Genomic DNA, 8574 nt, shown 5'->3' with positions numbered 1-8574 from the left:
CATACAGTTAACTTTCTCCCTCATCTTCCCCTCCCAAAACCATTTTTCTGAACATTAATGACATGAAGTGGGGCATATGCTTTATAGTCCCCCACAAGTCTGATATTTCCAGATTTTCTTGTTTTGTCATATTTTACAAATATAATTATCACACTGTAATTCCATATTAAGTTATTGGTTTTATTACTGTTCATCTCTAAAATCCTGACTCTACTTCATTTCCAACGTACTCTCAATTATTCTAGTCTACTCTTGTGCTCCCTTCCTTCTCTCCAACATTTTCCATTGAAAAATTTAAAAAGGTTTCACAAGTAAAGTCCCTCTGTGGTCTTTATTACCAGAAGAATAAGAAGCAGAATCTCCTTCTGTTTCACAGCTTACTTTTTGTTGGACAAACTTTTGTACTTCCTCCATTCATGTACGTCATCAAAAACTGATTTTGTCCCTGAAGAGAAGAATAACTTGAAGACAGTTGGGTACAGCAGTTTGAATCTCACACCTGTATCTCGACATTCCCTGAAAAGTGGAATAAATTTGTTCCTCTTCTGTCTGGTATACAATGACTAATCATTCTCCACAAACACTCTGCTGTCTCCCACTTTTAATACTTTGTCCTTCTGCCACAGTTTTGTCAGAATTAACTCCTTCTGTTGGTAGGATTGCATCTTTACTAATAAAGGTCTAGGTTGCTTGCTTAAAGCCAGGTTTGGAGCATACACATGATGTGTCCTTTCAACTAACAACTCCTGCTGTGGAATACCAGTAAAATTGCTTATTTGTGCTTTCATAAATGCAGTCTGTTCCTTCCAGCTTCTCTGATAGGGTTAAAATCTCAGGTTTTCCCTGAGTGCTCTGTCCTCTAATGCCATTATTCTTGAAACATCTCTTCCTGAGCAGTCTCATATTCAGCCAGTCTTTTCATTTCAACCTCTGATTTTTGCAACTTTATCATCGCATTTGAATATCTGTTTAAAGCTTCTTCCATTTTTCCCAGCCTTTTGTTGTTTGTGTTAATATACTCTATCAGTGTTTTGTTTATTTTAACCAGGTCTGTATACAGTTGTCTTATATTTCCCTGTAGTTATTAGAAATCATGTCTGAAGGTTGCATTGTTTTTTGCTGAACATTTGCAGAACTTTCCCCAGGCAGTGTTTCTTGCTCACTTTTTGTATCTGATTTTTCCAGGTCTTCTGTATTTCTTTATTCCTGGCATCCAGGCAGTGCACTTACTAGAAAGTTACTGAAATTTACCCATAAACGCAAATGTACTGGCCTTTCCTGCTGAGTTTCTGTTTTCACACTGGGAGAGCTAGAAATAAGCTGTTACTCAATGTGCAGCCTTCTTGGAAGTCCAGGAGGTGTAAATCTCAGCTGTAGATTGTCACTGTTGTAGCAGTGTTTTTTTTTCTTTCAAAGTTTGTTTTTACATTGCATTTTCCTACTTGGTTTTTGTTTTGTATTGTATTTCATGCTTTATATCCTGTCCATGCTAAATATTTAATAACTGCCTTTGGATTTCGGGAGACATTATCTGCTCTGAAGCTCTGAGTTAACATGCACCATCTGTTTTGTTTTTCTCCCTTGTGCATCACCATTTGCACCCATTTTCTTTAGTTAACTGTTTCTCCATCACTGTGGCATTTTAATAAACCACTTCCTTGTAGCTCAGTGACTGCAAATGCTACTAGTTCTTGTTTTCCTGTCAAACATTGCTGTTTTACCCATCAAGTCATGCAATCTGTCACCTTGTGCTATCGTACTCATCATTTTTGATGTCCTTGACCTTGAAAGCAGTTACCTCCATGGGGAAGTAGACAGTTTATGCCTGGGTTTGTATACAATATTTCTCTTAGAACCTTGATACACCAGAGCTTCTCCGCTCCCTTGAGTTTAGTTAATCATATGTTAACCAAAAGACATAACTACTCTCAGGAAAATTGTTAACCCTGTGTCTCCTGCTAACAATTCTGCTACCTCAGGTGACATGTGACTTGGCATAGTTCCAGTCTACCATACATCCCCAATGTCCAATAACAATGACACCTTGTATGAGATTCTCCATCCTTATACATTAGAATCCATCTAGAAACAATAATCTGGAATGGATATGGAAAGTCTCCCTCACTTCTTCTTGTAACTCTTAATTTACTATATTTTCACAAACATAGCTTATTCCTTCTCCCATTATTTTTGTGGCAGTGTTGAGTCTTGTGCCCATTACATTTTTGTACAGTTCTCTTCTCATTCTTTGACTATTGGAAACTGATTTTAATCTTCCTGCATTCAAAAGTTCTGCTAAGATGTGTGTTGTGTGCAATATGATTTCAGTGCACATGACCATATATTCTTAGATCTGCTCTGCCCATGTTGTATAATCTACAGCTCCTACACTAATAAATGTTCTGTTAGATACATCATAATTCTCAGTCAAATAATAAACTACTAGAATGGATATTCCAGTATGTCTTGAGTGATGGCTTCACTGTGAAACTCATCCTCACTACAACAGTGTACACAGTAAGATTATTCTTGACCAGACAGTCCAAGTGCTAATGCAGTCACCACACTCTGCGTCACCTGACTATAACTCAGAGGTGATCTGTGCCTGACGTACAAGGCCATGTCCAATCCTGAATTAATGGACATGCTCCACCTCAGAAAATCCAAATCCATCAGAGCCACGAGAACAAGTGACTTAAACCTCAACACAGAAATAAATAGAACATGCTGGAGGGACAGATTCATAACCCAGAGGCTCCCTACACTCTGGAACAGAATCCCATTCCATGTTAGGCAGAGCCCCTCACTGACTCTATTCAAGAGAAATCTCGACGAGTGGATGGGAGATCGTAGGTTTACCCCGGGGGTCATCTCTGTGTCACTACTAGACAGAGGCATAGTAAACTAAACCCTAAAAGGGCATAGTATTCTCATCCTAAGGGGTGGTGTAAGCCACATACACTCTGGCTAGGCTTATAAATGCCCTAGGGCAGATAGCCTAGTACGAACCTATGAACCTATGAACCTATAAGGCCTTTCCTGATCTTCTCCTGGTGTTACTATGCACAAAGGTCCGCTGATTTCTTTTACTAATAGTTATATTGGCTCTGCTGTTTTAACAAACTCCAGAGTGATATTTGAACAGTAGTTGAAGAATCCCGTGAACCTTCTTACTGTCTTAACTATGACTGGCCTAGGCATGTCTCTTATTGCTACTCTCCTGTCCAAAGACACTGCATTGCTTACCCTTGAGATCTTAGCTGGAATTCACAAACATTTAGAAAACTGTGCAGCACAGATTAATGTGGGTAGTGGCAACATGCAAGATATGAGTAAGTCTAAGACACAGAGCAGTCAAGCAGAGGGCAAAATAGCACAGTATGTAGGACATGCTAAGGAGTGCATAATGGCATGGGAAGGAGGAACTATGTGCAAAAGATGCACGTGGTACATACAAATGATCTCACACACAAAATGGTGAACTGATTCATAAATATATAAAACAGACATTTAGCAGTGCAGCACATACTCAGTTTTTACACCAAGAATTATGGTATACATAAGCAGACTTTTATGCTATTCTTATCCCCCTACCATTTTTATACAGTTCTCATGGTCCCAGCTTCTGCCACTCCTTTATGCATGTATTTATCAGCTACAGTTACTGTTACGCAGCCCCCCCATCAAATTACATACTGTAGTTATGTCTTAGTATGTGGCACTGGAACCACAAAGGCAAATAGTGAAATGCAATACCTTTGTACTGACATCCACCATAGGGTTTGCTGTTTTTGCTGATGCACTTAACCAAGCAGGACTCTTTCCTTACCTTTGTGAGTCCTTCCTAAACTCTCTAAAGCTGTAAGTCTGCAGAATCTTTACTGTCATTTCTCCACTCCATAGTTGTATAGTAATGAGGTATTTTGTGTTTAATGGTGCTGACAATTTACATCAAGCTAACAAGGACCAATTATCACAACAGTTAGGTAATAAAGCTACTTAGTGCTACTGCTTCTGATTCTCTGCCATTGACAAGTGTGCCATCCAGACACATTGACAGTAAATGTATACATCTTGGTTTGAGAAGTATGTCCGTGCATATGAAATGTTTATACCCATAGCACCATGGCACAGCACTGCTTCATAGCACCATGGTTCAGTACTAGGGACATAAAGTATCACTACTGCACAATGTTATGTTGTGAAATACATGATCTACAAACAGGCATCTGTGCACATAGAGCTACCATTTTTCTCCTGGATCGGACCAATGGGAGTGGTCATGGCTTTTTTAGGCACAGCAGAATGCAGAGCTCCAGTCTGGAGTGTCAAGCAGAGCAATAATTTCTTATTATTCTTGGGCAGGGACTTTCAGGGGTTTCCACTACAACAGTATGATAGGTTTTTGTTGAAGATGGATGCCTGGCATGAGCTTCCCAAGCTTTTGAGTACTGCTACTGGCAACAATGATTCTGTTACAGTAACCTAATGAGGTCTATATTACCATGTCAACAGGGCTGTTCATCAAACGCCCTTATGTTGACACATGTACACTGAAATACCTAAATGTTGAACGGACAGAAAAGCAATTTTTTCCCAGGGAAGAAAATCGCTGGGCCAACAAAAAACAAAACAAACCGACAGACACAATGAGGTGGGGGGCTTTGCCACCCACACCCCCCGATGTGGGGGGCTGTGCCCCCACACACACCCTACTAAAATATACCAAGTTTGAGATTGTACTACAGTGGAGGAAACAGCAAATTCCCGACAATTGCCTAGCGATTTTTGTCCCTGGGGAAAACATCGCTTTTGTGGCCATTCAACATTTAGGTATTTTGGTGTACATGTGTCAACATATGGGAGTTCGATGAACAGCCCTGTCAACATGGTAATATAGGGACAGACAGTCAAGTTTGCACTGTAAGTATATATATTTCAGCAGTACTGTTATCTTGTAGTATTGTACATGTTTTACATGTATGCCTAAAAGTACATATTTTTTTCAGGGGTGGAGGCACATGATCTTAACTTGAGTGGATGTTGTGGAAGGCAGGAGCTCCTACCCTTGAAATATAGTGCGCATGACATCTGCATCAGTCCACTGTACAACTGTGATTGCATTTGTGGCACATATGTGCAATCATTTTTCCCACTGAGTCTTCCTTTTGCAGGTCTACTTGTGGACGAGGAGGAGGTTAGGCTATACTCATCTTGGACTGTGCAAGCTGAAGCCTCTGACACTAGGTTATCAGTAGCCACTAGGATTAGCAGTAGGATAATGTTTGCCTGCTGGAAGAGATATGGAAGATTCATTTGGCTGTCTGAGTCTGCTTCTCATAAGTGTATGGGGGGGGTGAAAGCTCCTTTTCTGAAAGTGGCTCAGAGGAGTCTGCCTCTGGTCTCACAACATCAATTGGAGAGTTTGGTGGCTGCTGAGGTGTGGCAACAATTGAATGTCAGCTGTACAAATGTGGTGCACCTTCTGGCTTGTCTTGTGAGTTTAATGACCAGCATTACCTGCCCACCAAACCAGTGTGGGGGGGGGGGCAAACAACCAAAAGCATTTTCCTGCCTAGGCCTTGTAGCTCAGGGGTTAGAGCACTGGTCTAGTATACCAGGGGTCATGAGTTTGAATCTCATCAAGGCCTGTAGCTGTCCTTTAACATATAAAAGCTAGATTACATATTTAACTTTATAGGACCTGCTGGAGAGACAGGTATGTATCCCAGAGAATACACCTTCTCTGGAACAGGCTCCCCATCCATGTGAAGTAGAGTTCCTCCCTAAACCAACTGAAGTATAAATTGGACAACTGGATACAGAACAAAAAATTCATCCCTGATTTTTTCACCTATATCTCTAATTGACACTGGCAGCCTGTAAATTGTTCATCTCCCAGGCCCCTGCTTGTAAATATTTCACCTCCCAATCCCCTGTTTACACTTATCAAGGGACCAAAACTTGCCAGAGATTTGGGATGCATGGCTAGGCTTAAAAAGCTCAGTGTAGTCATTAGCCTAGTACATACCTATAAACCTATGAATGATGCCTCTGTTTGCTGTCATCTGAGCTGGCTTAGCATCAAGCTATGCCATGGTCTTACTCATTTCTCATCTGGGATATTCCCCTCTCTTATGTATCACTCCCTGTTCTTTGTTTGTTGTTTAACTCTATCATCCAATCTATTTCTGTGTCCATCCACTGTCCTCCCAAACTTTTGTGTCTACTGAATTCCTGTCTGAGTCTGTAATTTATATTTGCCTGCCTGCCCTTCTCCATGTATCTTATCCACAGCCATCTTTAACAACCTCCCACACCTACCCATATTCTCTATATTTAAAAAAAGTATCTCTTTCCCTGAAAAAATATGCTTCCTTCTCCCGCCTTTTGTATGTTATAGTTAGCCTTGTGTGTTTTTCTCTTCTTGCTGTACTCTCTTTTCCTCCTTTTCTATCTGTCTTATTTTTTCTCCTGTATATGAAGAACAGGGATGAGATTTTGTTGTGCACACCTACAGTAGTTGTGATCTTTCCTGAAAGCTTCTGGAATTTCAGGAACATTGGGTCTTCCTGGGTGGCCATACTCATTCCCATATGTTCCCTTTAAGTTATATATTTACTATTAGCAAATTCAAATGGGCTTTCTATCATTGTTTTTGCTTTATTTCCTAAACAGCAGTCTAGTATTGTGTTCCAGTACCTATTGTAATAGAAAATGCTGTTTTAAATGTTTGCATTCTTTGCAGATGATGAAAGAGCTCTTTTTTCGCTTTTAACCCAACCTCAGCCGTTACAGTTCTCTTCAAAGCATTATCTTTCAACTGTCCAGATTTTCCCAGAATGTCCAGATTTTTGCATTAGGATTTTGGTCTGTTCCTCAAAAAAAGTTGTGTTTTTCAAGCAAATGACTGAAAATTGAAGTCAAAGAGTAATGACATACATTTGAGTTTCAAACTTCACATTCTTAGGAAAATGCATGCAAATGCAAAACCTGTTATTTTAGCATTATTCTACGTTTATAAGAGCATTATTTAAAATCTGTCCCTGATTTTGGGCCTTTGTCTCTATTTCTTGCAATTAGAGGTAGATAGATATGCTTCAAAGGCATCCCAAACATCCTTGGAACCATTTTCCTCTGGTTGTCATAAACACACTTTTAGGTGTGCATGCATATACTGTAAAAATTTCATGCATTTCTCCCAGAATTCTTTATTCCTATGGATGGGTTTTAAGCGGAGAGGTTTTTTAGCAAAGCAAGTATTCCTCCTGGGGTAATTATGTATACAAATTTGTAAGTACACACAATATTTCAACTCACCATATCTATTCTGTTGCATGTTCATATAGGTGCTACTGGTACTTTGTTCCTTTTCTGCTTGCCCTTATTTAGTTTTGTGTCTGAATAGTCTTAGATTTACTAACATTGATCTGATCTCAATTATATATGTGTGTGGGGGGGCATTTCTGATATCCCTTACCATTTTAGTGATTACCTGTCTTAATGGGTTTTTGCTGGCTATCTTTATTCACTTCTTTAATTTTTACTTGTAACATCACAACACATATCCTTTACTTATGTTTCTAAGTCACTGCATTCTGTCTGCAGACCACTGAGTTCTGTATGCATTTTTTCATTTAACATACATGTCCTAATATATGTATTGCATGACATAATTACTGCCTTTTCCTTTTAGTTTCTTTACTCGCACATTCACTGTTATATTTTGTAGTAAAGGGTGCTGTCCAGACTTCCTCATCAATCTTTTTCTTTCCTAAGAGTTTTCATACATTTGAATCAAAATGTTTAAAAGGTAAGGCACATTTACTTTTTCAGAACTTTTCTTTTTCTCTTTCTCTCTAATCTTTGCATTCATTTTATTGTCATAGATTCATAGGTTAGTACTACATAGGTAGTTGATCATCCATATATAGCACAACATGGACCCTCCCTGGGGTAAATTTATGTAAACACATCCAGTCATCAAAACATGACTTGAAGAAAGCTAACATATTACACTGTTTACTCTGCAAAGGAAGTTGGTCCCACATGTAGGGGATACTTTGGGTAATGAACCTATTCCCTAAAGAAGTTTTATTTATGTTACACTTTAAGTTGAGAGCTTTGGAGTGAGTTTTTCCAACAAAATCAGTGCTTCCAAGTTGGAAATGATCAAATAAAATATGATCCTTCAAAGTCCAAAAGGTAAGACAGAGATTTCCACATAGGAGCTTGAAGGAGTAAAAAAAAAGTGAAAAACTTACTGTTCAACACAGATAGTTAAGGAAGCCTAGCCCCTTGATTCTCTTGGTTGAGCAATATTGTAAATTTTCAAGATGGGCTATATGTTTGGTAAGATACATGCCAGTTAAAATGATATATTCAATGATCACCCTAGCAAGGGCTGACTACAGGGGGACCAGCACTTCACTGGATCCTAAGGATATACCTTTGATAATTACATGGGCACTGTATAAAATATTTTCTTACTGCAGCTGAAAATTGCAGTTCATTGTTGACAAGAGTGCCTAGAGCTCTAATGATCACACTTAACCTTAAGAAGGGATTCATTTT

General features: G+C 39.1%; 1 non-coding gene across 1 annotated transcript; it reads left to right on the top strand.

Moving 5' to 3' along the window:
* The first annotated feature begins 5578 nt into the window (after positions 1–5578).
* Positions 5579–5651, top strand: TRNAT-AGU. The gene has a single exon. It is a non-coding gene; the product is annotated as a tRNA-Thr (tRNA).
* Positions 5652–8574: the final 2923 nt, after the last annotated feature.

This window comes from Protopterus annectens, chromosome 17.part0, assembly GCF_019279795.1.
Source record: "Protopterus annectens isolate FY-2018-M chromosome 17.part0, PAN1.0, whole genome shotgun sequence".
Taxonomy (NCBI): Eukaryota; Metazoa; Chordata; order Ceratodontiformes; family Protopteridae; genus Protopterus; species Protopterus annectens.
This window is presented reverse-complemented; position numbering and strand designations above follow the sequence as displayed.